The sequence below is a fragment of the Scyliorhinus torazame genome, chromosome 18 (assembly GCF_047496885.1).
Source record: "Scyliorhinus torazame isolate Kashiwa2021f chromosome 18, sScyTor2.1, whole genome shotgun sequence".
NCBI lineage: Eukaryota > Metazoa > Chordata > Chondrichthyes > Carcharhiniformes > Scyliorhinidae > Scyliorhinus > Scyliorhinus torazame.
Genome location: NC_092724.1, coordinates 138,331,375 through 138,346,183, shown reverse-complemented (window position 1 = coordinate 138,346,183; position 14,809 = coordinate 138,331,375). Strand labels below are relative to the sequence as shown.

The following is a 14,809-nucleotide window of genomic DNA, read 5'->3' as shown; positions in this document are numbered from 1 at the left end:
AGCCGGGATTCGAACCTGGAACCCTAGAGCTGTGAAGCAACATTGCTAACCGCTGTGCTACCGTGCTGCCCCGGTAATCTAGTCAACCAAACTGCAAAGGTCAGCTCAAAGTTCTGTCTCCACAGCTGCTGTCATACCTGCTGAAGTTATTCAGCATTTTCGGATTCAGATTCCAAGCATCCCCAGCAATTTGCTTTCATCAGATGTAAGGATGAGGTTCGTGCTGGCTTTTAGGTGCAGAAGAACAACCACACACACACGTTCACTGGAAGAGAGGCATCTCAGGGGTTAATACTGCTCTGGACTAGAGGACTAGCAGGGGAAGGCTGAGCCAACATTGTAGTAACTGGGAGAAGGCCTGGGGAAGGGGGGGGAGTGCGAAGGATGTTTTTTTTTCAGAGCAGCTAGAAAAAGTCGGATGGGATGGAAAGGAAAGGAACTCGGTCTCCATTGGGCGAGAGCATCTCTCTGGGAGTGAATGACAGGCCAGCCGAGGAGGGGGGGGCGGGAGGGGAGGCTGGCAGCGCGGCAAGCGGATCCAATGAATGGCTCTTCCATTGACCTCTTTCCCGCCCTTCCGAAGTTCTGTGAGTGCCAGCATCCCCCGGGAATTCCCCCCCCCCCCCCCCATGGATAATAATCAGCAGCCAGGATACAATGTGTAAAATACAGAGAGGGGGGTGGGTAATCCCCCTGTGACAAGAGGAGCTTTTCTGGAACAGTAACATTTGCAGCCGGCAGGCAGAATGAGCAAATCCAGGCGGTGCAGCAGCACCTTTAAAAAAAAATTAATCCCTCCCCTCACTGTCTCCCCTCCCCCCCCCCCAAGCTGCTGGCTGCTTAACGCGGCCAAATCGCGCTCAATATGCAGCGGGCTGTAATTTTCAAAGTGATTGAAGTGTGTCCCAGTCTGTGTGTCTGGAGAGAGGGGGGGGGGGGGGGGGGGGGCTTCACCGCAACGTGAAAACTCCACGTGTCCGCCACAATTCTACAAAATACATTGTGAAGGTGCGGCGATCGCATCTGAACACCCCCCCCCCCACCTCACACACAAAAATACAACAACCTCTAAACACTTTCAGAAAAGACGGCGGGAGATTTGCTGAGGGAGAAAGTTTCAATGAGGCGCGGAAGGGATTTGGAACTGAAAGAAGTGGACACCCACCCCCACCCCTCCCTCCATCTGCAAAGGACAACGCGGAACGGAAAACAAAAGTTGGAAGGTTTGGAAAACGATGGAAGAATTTCAGCAAAATCAAAAATCTGAAGGGTTGTGATTGGAAAACAAGAAGGGAGCAAGACGTGCTTTGAATTAAAGTAATTCAGATCTTTAAATCTCCCTCCTCAACTCGATGTGAAAATGTGACCGTGGGTGAAATGCGGGTTCAAATCCCGGCGAAGACTGAGAGAAGTGAAGGTAATTATTTCTCTTTTGTCCTTTCCAACAGCGCCAAAAGCATCTTGTTCCCTGCTCTGGGCTGTCGGGGGGGGGGGGGGGGGGGGGAGGGTTGTGCAGCACCGCTCCTGCAGCAAGAACAAAAGAGCACATGGCATGGACTTGGGGAGGAGGCACACACACACACACATAGCTCAATAATATCATCAAATCCTTATTTATTTCAACATGTTACGCCGTACATTATTCGCGTGGAAATGACCGTTAATCCAGAGGGGGAGGGTTAATTTTAAAATTTGGGGGAAACGAGAAAGGAGTTTGTTCATTCTGTCTTTAGACCATCGATCCGACTTTGTAACTTAAAATCGGATGTGTTCTTGTAACGCCGCCAAACCGAGGGGGGGGGGGGGGGGGGTTGCTTGAACGGGTTTCTTAACGCCTCCTTCCTCCACAGTTGTTAAACTGCTGCAAAATAGAAAATCGCTTTATTAATCACTGCTGATACTACCTTCCAAGGGTTTTGCTTTGCGCGCCCACCTCACTGAAAACATGTGATTGGAAACGTGTTAAAACATGTCTAACATAAACATTTTAATGAAGCGCTATGTGCAAGTAAGTGTGTGTGCAGACATATAGGGAAACACGTTTCTTAATATGGCCATCCACAATTCACTGGAGATAATTTAGAAAGTGCTCAGATGCATCTTGCTGCTTCAAGCGCTGTTGAAGTACTCTCAGAAATGTATTACATTTACAGTTCAATCCTCTTTGCAGCACATTGTGGGACTGCATCTGCAGACATTCTGTTGGGTTGACGCTGTGACCATCTCGTGTTTGTTTAAATTCACAACAACACAAATTTAACGAGAGCAGACTGCGCAGTTTTCCCCCTGCAGTGTTACAGCAAGTTACCAACACTTCATTTGTTTTGTGCGATGGAGATTTAGGTGAATCTTAGCGTTGTATGATTGATTTTTTTTAATAGAGTTCTTTACCACATCTGTAACACGAAAGGCATAAAAGATTTTGAAACAGCTGCCGATTAGAGTTTTAATTGAATTTGAAGTTGTTCCGATCTCGTTTTATTTTACCGAGGAGGTAGATTTCCAGCCAAATGCCTCCTTTGGTTTCCAATTTGCCTTAGGATTCACAAAGGAAACAGCAATGGAATTTCAATTGGCAGGCATTGCTCTGAACACAGGGTATTGGATATCGATAAAAATAATGCTACATTCACTTACTTCTGAAGATTTTAAAATCGCCATTTGATATAATGCAGTAAAGATTTCGAACGTTTGTAACGTTAAGTTACAGCTACGTTTTTACATTAGCAGGATTTGATTTTTATTTAGAATTAGGCGGCGGATGAACAGTCTTGCCCACACACTGATCGAGCCAAAGATTAGTCAGCGCCAGGATGTTCAAGAAGCCAACCATTCTCCAAAACAATCGGTGCTAAACTTTCAACTGGTTGCAGCCCGGAGGTGCTAGCCCAGGTCACTTGCGAGAACTTTTATTCATTTTTCAAAAAAGCCCCGAGACTACCAACATTGTAGGCAACATTTTATTCTGCTGCAACAGTGCACACATGCAGCAGGAGCACGCAATTTACTGTGTTTTCTGAGCATTTTTGTTGTGAATTGTATTTTTTTTTAAAAACAGCCATGCGCGTTGGACTCTGCTTACTAACGTCCCTTCTACACAATCTTACTTTGTAACACCCGCTGTTGATGTTGTTACAAATGTACTGACATTTGCGTTTCAAGCATTTGCTTTACATCAGGGGCCGAGGGGGATTCTGATTTAATTTGGTTTTTTTAAACTGCTCAGAATACAATCAATTGGACGAATGATATCAATCCAACAACGTGCCCTTTCCGTATCAAGGCAGAATTAATGTGGACTCGAAACTGCGGTTCTATTTATCATGAGGCTTCTTTCTTTAAAAAAAAATGAAGAAGCTTGTTTAACAGCAGATTAGTGTTAAGTGGGCGCCCAGCTTTGACAACATAAACCTACCCATTAACTTTTCATATCGAAGAGCTATTTTAAAGTATTTTCGTGGGCATATTTAGGAAGCGAGTGCTGACACTACCTCATTGAGAGTAAGCTCCAAGTGTTGAGACTTTTTTTTCTGCTGGCAGGAAGAATCTCGGACATTGCTAACGATTAATGGTTACGAAGAGATATTCTGCGCCGCGTTTATTTTTACTTAATAGCTCATGCCTATTACATGTATCCCAGCAGAGAGAGAGAGAAGGGATTTAGATCTGCGATTGCACCGACTATTTCAGAGCCAGCCGCTGAAAGGCAAACAGTTACAGAATGAACGTTAAAGAGAATATATCAATCCACTTCAATTCTGACCGAGATACCAATTCAATTACATTTTCTTTTGTTACGAGACTCGCAATTCTATCCAATGCAAGAACAGGCAAAGGAATGGCTTTGGAATCGGGCTTAACGTTATTCTTTGTATTTCCTGAAATTGTCAGTGCTAATCGAGAGGATTTGGCCGGTAGTGAAAGGTTTTGGGACGTGGTGTGTTTAGACCACGATGCGTGGGAAATCTTTATTTATTTTTGCATGTCTCAACAAGGAGTAGGTTTGGATGTGGTTCGTCTTACCAGTTTCTGCACACACACACTGGGTTGTAGCAGTAGGCACATTTTCGGATGGCAAGCACAAGTTATATATGACATTCTCCCTGCTTCTGAAGAAAATGTCGATTCCAATCAACAACAACAAAAAACCGTCTCTGATTTGTGCCGATTGTCCACTTCATTCATTCTGTTTCTAAGTGTGTTCTTTTTTGCATTAGGAGGGCCAGAGAATAACTGAGGAATGATTTTGTTGGGGGCCCCAGATTGAATAAAAGATGGAAGAACCTGCTGTAAAACACGTACAAGGCACTGCTAATTTCCAAGGTTACTGACTGTGAACAGGGCTGCCTTCAAATAAGGACAGGAACTCTCCGAGTGTCTGGTCACATACACATTGGTGTTTCATTGTGATCCACTGTATACTTTTCACCATTGTTATAACTCCTAGTTTTTGCCTAAGAAAATAATAAAAGCATCAACTCTCCACCCCACTCCTTTTAAATCTTTCTTTTTGCAAGATAACACTTCCGCCAGCATTTCGAAAGGGCATAACGACGGCGACGAGGCATACAGCTGGGAGAACAAAAACAATCAGAATTAGACCAACAGCTAGGATTGGACTTTGTTTATTGTCACGTGTACGGAGGTATAGTGAAAAATATTTTTCTGCGAGCAGCTCAACAGATAGCATTAAGTGCATAAAAAGAAAAGGAAATAAAAGAAATACATAATAGGGCAACACAAGATACCCCCGTTTCAACAAATGCCCAGACGTTCCTTGAGAGAAGGTGACACTTTGGCCTGTGTCGAAATCCACGCGGTGTACTTAAACCGTGAGAGTTTTCAACGACACACAAAAAAAAAGAATAATCGGGTGTTATTTGCAGGAATCAAAGTGTAAGTATATCATCATCTTGTCCCACCCTTGGCGAGTGGAACTAGATTGTGACCACATTTAATGCAGTTTGTGTTACATGTATTTTGCTGATACAGGGTTTGGCCGGTTTTGTGTTCGCCAGGTGAACAAATGATTTAAAATATATATAATATAAAATAAAAATCCCACCTGCAAGAGACGAGCTTAAATTTTTGCAGTTGACATTTTCTCTAATTTAAAAAACAACCACAAATGAGCGAGCTGTTTCTGAGCCTCCTGTTTATAACCGAAGGGCTTGTCGCCCAGTGAAATGCTGATGGACTCTTTTTATTTTAAAAAAAGTGAAAACGACTGTTGGAATTATTTTGCGTTGCTTATTAGTCGATGATTAATTAGCAAGTACTGAAATGCTTGAGGTTTCGAGATTTCGAAAGGAAACCTGTTTATTTTCGGGCACGAGACTTTCTTGATAATGTCAGACTGGCTTCGAAGAGAGAACACTTTAAAAAAATGATAGGCACACAGTAGCATAAGCCCCTTTCATTAGCTAATGTTGAGCATGCGGTATATAAACTCAAATTTGAGTGCGGGCCCCCATGGTGGAGTAGCACCGTTGTAAAGGTCTGCTAGCTTGCTTTGCGCTCAAGATTGGTCCTCATCCCCATTTCTCACTGCCCCGGGGATGGGGAGCTTTGCTGAAATTTCTTTTGACAATTAAAAGGATATTTGGCAGCGAATCGTGCCCCCCAACCCCCCCTGCAATCGGCTGCCTTTGTGACAAGTTTCCATGGGGAGGGAGAAAATCTACAACTTCTCCCGCAAGAACTTGTCCGGAGGGCAGAGTCGGCGGCATTGTGGACATTCATGACCTGCAATTAAGGCCAAGCCGTTCCCTGGCTGCAATTGGGAAGCAGGCTGACAAAATTCCCATCTAAAACTCACCTCATCCTAACCTTACAGTATTTCCTCGCAATGCATTGCCTGGAAAATCATACAATATGTACCAGTCTGAGTTTGAGGTCACGTACCAAGCGACTCAAGAACAGTTTCTTCCCTACTGCCATCAGACCTTTGAATGGACCTACCTCGTATTAAGTTGATCTTTCTATACACCTTGCTATAACTAACATATTCTGCAGCCTCTCCTTCCCTATGTACGGTATGCATTGTTTGCACAGCATGCAAGAAACAGTACTTTTCATTGTATACTAATACATGTGACAATAATAAATCAAAAATCTCCCAGCGAATTGTCTTTTTCTAATTACATTAAAATTACAGATTCATTTAAAAATCTAGCTTTTTAAGTCGTCGAAATAGATTACGTTTACAAACAGTGATTGAGGTATGTATATAATAAATTGAACAACAATTGCCCAGGTTAATTTTGCAATATAGCCAAGTGATCCCACGCAGAGAGCGTGGACAGTGATTTCGAATTGGTATCACAAATGGTTACAGCAGTAAAACAAAATGATCGAAAAGGACATGAGAAAGAAATGCCAAGGAGGGGGTGGCTTCAACTGCATTTTAAGAAACTCCTTCCTCTCACAATCTCTTTGAGGCATTGGGAGTATCGCATCGATGGTCAGCAACCCGTGGAAGGCGAATTCGATCAAAAACTCACTTGTCCCTGACACGGTCGAATGAGAAAGGGGGTTGTCACAGCTGAAACTAGGCGACATTGCCGTACATTTCCCCTCCCTGCTGCACCCTACTCGGTTTAACATTGAAGTTACATCCCCTTTGGTAAATGTTTAAATGCGATGCATTATAAAGAACATTGGGGGCGAGTGGTAGATTTAACCGGGGGGTGGAGGCTGAGCGGTTCGGCCCGAAGAACTGCATCTCATTTTAAACCAGAGCTAATCTTGCACGGATTTAAATCAGACAGGTTCAGAGGAAACGAATCGTTTGCTTTGCCCAATTCCTGGGTGCATTTTAGCATTCCGCATTGTGTAAGGCCCTGGTTGCGTTTCCTGATTAGGTAGATCCTGCAAAATCTCCCATCAGGAGGAGCTCAATAATGCACAATTGTTTCATGCGATTGAAAAACTTTTGTCGTGGAAAGAGTTTGGAGGAAATTGACTTGAGATCGTAAGCGATATTACGTCCAAATCGATTGGAATGCATTCCTGTTAAAGGGGCTGACACGTTATATTTTTCTCTTTGAACTGGCTTACTTCGTCAACATTTCTGGGAGTGAAAAATCACGACACAGCGTGGAAGAGAAAATAAAAAGCAGATGGCGAATAGGGGACGAGCTGATAAATGAGTTCTAATTTTAAGTGTTTGCCCCGATCGAATAACCGTAAAGAGAAGTACAATACAGAAATGTAGCAACGTTTTAATAATAGAACATTGCACATCTACAGCAAATAACCAGAATTACATCCACTCTGACCCCTAATGAACTTGGAGCAGGAATGCAATATTTAACAGCGTGATGCCTTTCAGCGAGTTTAAAATAAAGGCCTTTGCAAAACCAATATCCTTCTAATCACGCCACAATTATCCTTTTATTAGCGTGGTTGCTCGCTTTTCTTGCGCTGTTTTTATTCACTTAAATGAAAAACAATTTCATCTATAGAGGGGAAAACTACATTAACCTGCTCCCGACCATAGAATCCCAGATTTTGCACACAAAAAAACAACACCGAATTAACTCAATAACAAAAACTTGGTGATAAAGCTCAGAGCAGTTTCGAAATATTTTGGCACGGGATTGATTTCTTTTGAAAGATTTCATTTGGTGACTGGAACAAGATGGGACTCCATGAGATAACATGCCTTGGATGTGATCAGGGCCCCTCAGCAATAGAAAGGCAGGAGCCCTGCACACACCCTGGAGTTTTGCAAGTTTTAATCATCTGTACTTCAAACAGCCCTGCTCCCATTGGGCAAGTTTGGACAATCCGCCTCTTTACCTGAGTAGAGCCACATCCCTCCCGAGTGCAGCTCCTGTTTGCCAATGAGACAACAACATTGGAATTCTCGAACACTGCAGCAAGACAAGTGTGGGAGGGGAGACAAATGCTATGAATATATTATCATGGGCTGTAGTTACAGAGAGCTAACACATTCAAACATATTGTTCTATAATGAGACAGACCAGGCACATAACTCCAGATATTCTTTTGGACTATTTTCCACGTCAATTTTCTGGAATGTTCTGAAGGTACTGACTCATTGTGTGCTAACTTCCTCGCACTGCTATGTTGCCCAAGTGAGCTCCGACAGCGTAAGTTGGCAGGCTATCATTCTGCATGGGCATCCTGTCGGTTATGGCAAACTCTGGCTTTCTGACATATCCGTCCACCCTTAAATGATCCACCAATTAAAATCAGGAACTTTGGCTAATTTCACCCCCCCGCCCCCTGCGACACACACACACACACTTACTGTGGGGTGCTGAGGCCAAATCAAGAGCCTCTACAACTGTCCAACTCAGACCAGTTAACAGACTGGAATGGAGTATGGGATTTTACCACACTGCCTCCATGCATTTTTTAAATATAAATTATAATTAGAACTTTAAAAAGGACAGATTATATTTTAGCACCTTTCATGAAATTGTGATAATTAACTCTCTCTCTACACAGATGCTGCCAGACCTGCTGAGTTTTTCCAGCATTTTCTGTTTTTGTTTGTGATATTTCATGTAGCTTGAACCAATAGCTGTTCATTTCTCCATCGTTACAACAGGAAAGTTTCTCAATTTCTTTGGTTACAGTTTCTCTCCTTTTATTGGAAAGTAACGCCATCTCACTGTGATTCAGAAGAGACTTGGCAACTTCCAGCATGTTCATTCAAATGGTCACAATTTACATGTGAGTCAATGACAATAAAAAAAAAGAAAGGCTTGCATTTATATAGTGCCTTTCCTAACCACCGGACGTCTCCAGGCAGTTTATAGCCATTAAAATGCATTTTAAATGTTGTTTCTGTTGTAATGGCAACTGATATGCACACAAACTGCACATCTGATCATGACTACATAATCTGTTTTGGGGATGTTGATTGAGGAATAAATATTGGTCAGGACACCAGGGATAATTGCTTTGCTCCACTTTACTTATAACCGCGCAGAGCTCCCTCATTACTGCACTAGAGTGTTAGCTTTAGTTCTTTATACTCAAACCCTCGAATGAGACTTGAACATAAAATCCATAGAATCTCTACAGTGCAGAAGGAGACCATTCAGCCCATCGTGTCTGCACCAACCCTCCGAAAGAGCACGCTACATAGGCCCTATCCCCCTAACCCCCCGCATTAATCATGGTCAATCCACCTGCACATCTTTAGACACTTTAAGGGGCAATTTATTATGACCCATTCACCTACCTATACATCTTTGGACTGTGGAAGGAAACCTGAGCACCCAGAGTAAACGCACGTAGGCACGGGAGAACGTACAAAGTCCCCACAGTCGGTCACCCAAAGCTGGTATCAAACCCGGGTCCCTGGCACTGATGCAGCAATGCTAACCACTGTCCCACCGTGCTAGAGGCAAGAAGGCTATCAACTGAGGCATACTTGACATTGGACATTGCGGGGTGATTAAATTCCTGGAGGCATCCCACCCAACCCCAAACTATTCATTGCCCAATGTCTAGATACATGCACATCCATTCAGGAGTTGCTGGATCAGCAAAGGGAAATCTGAATGATTTCCTGTAACCTTCCAAAATCAGAATGAAGCTAGTTACAAACTACCCCACTGTAATGCTGCCCCAACGTACCTAACTCAGTAAAGACGAGGGTTACTTTTCCTGATTAATAAATATCTAACTATTCCTGCTGGAAGCAAACAGATGTGGATTTTGATTGACAACAAGATTGGGCTTAGGTTCTGTTTTGCCACTCCATTGTTGAATAACCTGCCAACACTCAATGTGTAAAGTGGGCATTTGCATTTATACAGCACCACCTCAGAATATCCCAAACCGCATTACTGTCAATGAAGTATTTATGAAGTGTCACTTAGAAAACGCAGCAACCAATTTGCTCACAGTGAGGTCCCACAAACAGCAAAATGACCAGATAATCTATTTTCAGTGATGATTGAGAGAAAGACATTGGTGAGGACACTGGAGAACTCCCTTGCTCTTGTTTGAAATAGTATCACAGGATCTTTTACACCACGTGAGATGGCTGACTGATTACTATATGATCCGAGAGACCGCATCTCCAACAATGCAGCGCTCTGCCAGTATTATGCTGGAGTGTTAATCTAGATTTTGTGCTCAAATCTCCGGAGTGAACATGAACCCAAAACCTTCATGGGGCAAGAGCTGTGAGTAATATAAAGTTGTGGCGGATGGCTTTACACTGTTCGATAAAGAACAGGACAGAAGTCCCTCCCTTCAATCGAGAATATTGGGTGGAAAATAGCATTCACTTTTAATTTTTATAGGAAAACATTCATCAAAAACGTAATGCTGAAAGTTTCAGAGAATATTGCTAAAACACAAGCACGTGAGTCTTTATTGTATTCACTTCGTCTAGTCTGGTTTTTGTATACAATTAGTGTTTTTTTTCCAACTAATTGAGTATTTAAACCATGAGAAGAATCTTCTAACCTGCTAGCTAAATTAACTTCCTCAGTAGATGTTTTGTACAATATGTGAAATTAATTTCTGAAAATATCCCCTGTGTTTGTGTACTCCATAATTAGAAATAGAGCTGAGATTGCCATTAATAAAATGGGGAGATTGTTTCAGTCTGGGAGGAGAATGTGTATAATTGCTTTGCACCAACTTTCACCAGTTAATTTTTAATGTCTTATAAAAAATTACTAAGTGTCAAGCAATTTTACAAATCTAAAATAAAACAACTTTAACTATACTTGCAAGCATATCAAAAAGCCCCTAAGTAACAGTTGTTGGACATCTATCATTCAGAACAGGTAATGTGTGGATTCTATGTAGTGAGAGAAGTGTTAAGATTTGACACCTTCATAGCAAGTTTGTTAGAGTAACATTGAATGTCTTGATAGAAAAAGTTCCTTTACAGGTATTAAAGTAGGCTGTTCAACATCCTGGGCAGGAATCTCCAATCCTGCGGCAGAGTGTCCACGCCGTCGTAAATGCCGTCGCGTTTTACGACGGCGTGAGCGGGCCGCTCGCACATCTAATTCCGGCCCCTATAGGGGGCCAGCATGGCGCTGGAGCGGTTCTCGCCGCTCCAGCTGCAGATCCCGGCGCGAACTGTGCGCTGCGGGGTACGCGCATGCGCAGTCTCGCCAATGAGGACATGCGCAGTGGCATCGGTGCCATCGCGCGCATGCGCAGTGGCCTTCAACGCGCCGGCCCCGACGCAACATGGCGCAGGGCTACAGGGGCCGGCGCGTAGGAAAGGAGGCCCCCAGCCACAGAGGCCGGCCCGCCGATTGGCAGGTCCCGCTCGTGGGCCAGGCCACATCGGAGGCCCCCCCCCCCCCCCCCCCCCCCCCCCCCCACAGGCTGCCACCCGACCCTTACACGCCAAGGTCCCGCTGGCCCAGAGCAGGTTAGAATGCGGGGCTCGGCTCTTTTCCTATGGCCGCTGGGCCAGAAAATCGACAGGCCGGCCGCGTAGAGCGACCGACGGCGTGGCCCGTTCACGGGGACTCTCCGGCCCGGCGCAGGGCTGCGAGAATCCCGGCCCCCGTGTAATATTCTCCGTAAGTAACAGGGAAGGGAAGAGCCAAGTTTATGGATATTTATCCATTGAATAGATTTTGAATGCAGTATTAAAGCTAGTTCACTCTCCCTTAATTGTCTCAACCAGAGAAGGCAGAGATTAAATTAAGAGATCGCAGAAAGACATTTGCTCCATGTTTATGGCACCTGCTTTATTTTAATACACTACAACAAAACTATGATATAATGGGAGGTCAGTTCAATTTGGATATGCCTAATTTGTGTCTCTGATAGATGTTGGAGGGATTGCTGCTACACTACTGTTCCCACCGCACTTGTGGGTGGTTAGCTTGGAGGCCTCAATAGTGCCAGCAAACTCAACCTGGCCTAAAATTGGCTTACTGTGAGTGGCAAAAGGAATTGTCATGACATGAAGATCTGCAGTTTTCATTACCAATCCTGTTCCTCCTGGCCCCACTAACAAAAATGTTTAACTTATCCTGGAAGGTTTCCCTACCTTCTTGTGAAGCAGGTTTAACTGATTGGGGTGTCCCCTGTGGGTGCCATGCAGTAGGCTTTCAAGATCCAACAGGTCGTCACAGACAAACATGCGTCTCCTGCCTGAGTCAGATCACAGAATCATAGAATCCCGACAGTGTAGAAGGAGGCCATTCAGCCCATCACATCTGCACCGGCCCTTGGAAAGAGCATCCTAGTGTCTCAGCTGCTTAAAAAAGGGTCTAGTTGAGGTGGCAGCTCACGGGAATGGGGCAGTAATTCTTTGCACGGCTATCTTAATTGTGAAGCAGGCCCCCATCCCACATCCCAGGTCTCAGGTAGAATGGGTTAAAACTTCCCCTCCATGTTAATTCAAACTGAGATGTGGATTAGGGCAGCTTTGCCCTTATTCCAGGTGAAACATGACTGTGTAGTAACTAGATCATGTCAGCCATCAGATCATCAAGCTTATATCAAAGCAATAACAACATTGATGTTCCACTGAAAAAAGTTAATATAATTAGAAACGTTGAAGCAGAAATTTATTGAGGCTCTGAGTGAGCTTCTGGGGCCTTCTGCACCACCGTTTGCAGCTCGGTCATTTTATAAATGCAAGTTCTGTGGGGAAGGGAGTAAAGGAAAATGGGCGTGCAGGCCTCAGCATTACAGTGAGTCCAGGTGGAGCACTAGAAAGGACACACCCACCGGCTCCATATTAAACAGAAGAAAATAATAACCTACCTTTCTGCTGGTTGCTAGGTTGCAGCCATGCCTGGAAGGAATTGGCCCGGCTGGTGCTACCTGAGCGATCCAAAAACAGACGCTTTAAGGTAATTGCCGAATGAAGCAACGGAGACACGAGGAAAAACCTTTCCACTCAGTAAGTGGTTGGGATCTGGAATGCACTGCCTGCGAGAGTGTTGGAGTCGGGTTCAATCGAGACATCCAAGAGGGAATTGAATTATTTTGAAGAGACGGATGTGTAGGGCTACGGGGGATGGCACGAGGTAAATTGCTCCTTTGCAGAGCCAGTGCAGAAATGATGGGCTGAATGGCCTCACTCCTCTGTGCTGTAACAATTCTGTAATTCTGTCGTTAGGAATATACAGGGGGCCTGCCACCTGTCTTAGGTGGCCATTCCAGTCACGTGGAAAATGGTTTGGCTCAATTTTGGCTTGATATTTTAGGCCTAATGAAATCCGATTTCTACCTCATTGGATTGATAAGTAGCTACATTCATTTGTTTAACGCTTCCGTTTACACCCATATCAAATCTATGGGAATCTCAATGACCTGCTTCTGGAGTCCCTAAGAATTCCTGTACCTTCTAGTATGTCACTGCAGCCTGTGAATTTTAAATATTCCCGATGTTTGAAATTAATAGCTGTTTAGTCTCCCAGGTCAATCTCATTCAGCAAACTCAGTTTGCAGGAGAAGTTGACTTCACCATCTCTCCATTGTCATCCGGCTGGGTGGAGGACCTCTTTCACTTGGTTCCATTCTTATCTATGTACACATTGCCAGATACTCACCTCCAACGGCTTCTCTTCACATTACAGCACCTGCCGCTGGTGTGCCCAAGATCTATCCTTGGCTTACTCTTATTCCTCATCCACATGTTACCTACACTGTCAACTGCTACAGGTACATTGATAACACCCAGCTCTGCCTCACCACCACCTTGCAACCCCTCCACTGCCTCTAAGTTGTGACGCTGCTTGTTCGACATGCAGCACTGGATCAGCAGAAATTTCCTCCAATTAAATATTAGGAAGATTTAGGGGCGGGATCTTACCTTTTACTTTTAACCACTTTCCAAATTTTCCCATCTCACCTGCAAGCCCATCAGTGTCGGAGCCCGAAAAATCCCACCCTAAAATAATTTGTCTTTGGTCACGACTTATTTCGACCCATGTAAAATCGTGCAACTTCATCCCTGCGGCTGAAACCTTCGTCCATGATTTTGTTACCTCTAGATTTGACTATTCCAAAGTACTCCTTCCATGTTTCATCCTCCGTAAACTTGAGGTCATCAAAGGTTCTGCCGCCTGTTGTCTAATTTGTGCCAAGTCCCATTTATCCATTACCCCAGTGCCTGCTGACCTATCTTGGCTCCCAGGTAAGCAACACCTCACTTTTAAAGTTAACTTTGTTTGCAAACACCACCATGGCTTAATTCCTTCCTATCTCTAAGTTCCTAAGCCAAATGGCTCTCCTAAGTAACTTATTTCTTCCTTCTTCTTTCGTTTTCTTCCCATATCTAGTGGCATATGAGGCAGACAATACATGTGCTTATGTCTGTTTCCATGGTTAGCTCTTCCTGGGTTGGATCACCAGTAGCTATAGCTTGAGGGGCGCACACTCCACATCAAGCATGGCTGACCAAAGAGCCTCTCCTGTTCTTACCGCCTGCCGTAGGCATGTTGGAAGGATTAAAAAGTTGATGATCAACCCATATGGCCACATTATGAACATACCTTCCTTGGCCATCAAGTGGGACTCGAACCCAGAGCGTCTGGCTCAGAGGCAGAGTCGCCACAAAACCTTCCTCCAAACCACCACCACTCCTCTAATTCTGTCCTCTTAAGCATCTCCGATATTAATTACTGTACCATTGGTGGCTGTGCCTCCAGCTGACAATGCCCTAGTAGATTGAATTTCCTCCCGAAACCTCTCCATTGAATCCCTACAATGCAGAAAGAAGCCATTCGGCCCATTGAGTCTGCACCGACCTTTCGCATGAGCACATGATCCATGTCCACTCCCTTTCCCACCCCGGCCTATCCCCGTAAGCCCATAACCCAACCTGCTC

The 14,809-nt window shown here is 44.3% G+C and overlaps 3 long non-coding RNA genes across 4 annotated transcripts in view; 2 read left to right on the top strand and 1 right to left on the bottom strand.

The window, feature by feature from the left end:
• The first annotated feature begins 619 nt into the window (after positions 1 to 619).
• LOC140395541 (uncharacterized) lies at positions 620 to 4,483 on the top strand. The gene is made up of 2 exons (XR_011936227.1): positions 620 to 1,417; positions 4,218 to 4,483. It is a non-coding gene; the product is annotated as an uncharacterized lncRNA (long non-coding RNA).
• LOC140395543 (uncharacterized) lies at positions 1,598 to 12,850 on the bottom strand. Of its 2 annotated transcripts, XR_011936230.1 has the most exons (3): positions 12,739 to 12,850; positions 7,804 to 7,877; positions 1,598 to 1,861 (listed from the first exon to the last, which is right to left on the bottom strand). It is a non-coding gene; the product is annotated as an uncharacterized lncRNA (long non-coding RNA). The 2 variants fall into 2 exon arrangements; XR_011936229.1 differs by lacking the exons at positions 7,804 to 7,877; positions 12,739 to 12,850 and adding an exon at positions 2,638 to 3,385.
• LOC140395542 (uncharacterized) overlaps positions 12,796 to 14,809 on the top strand; it is a 25,818-nt gene continuing 23,804 nt past the window's right edge. Inside the window, exon 1 of the long non-coding RNA XR_011936228.1 lies at positions 12,796 to 13,004. This is a non-coding gene — a long non-coding RNA (uncharacterized lncRNA). The remainder of the gene's footprint in view (positions 13,005 to 14,809) is intronic.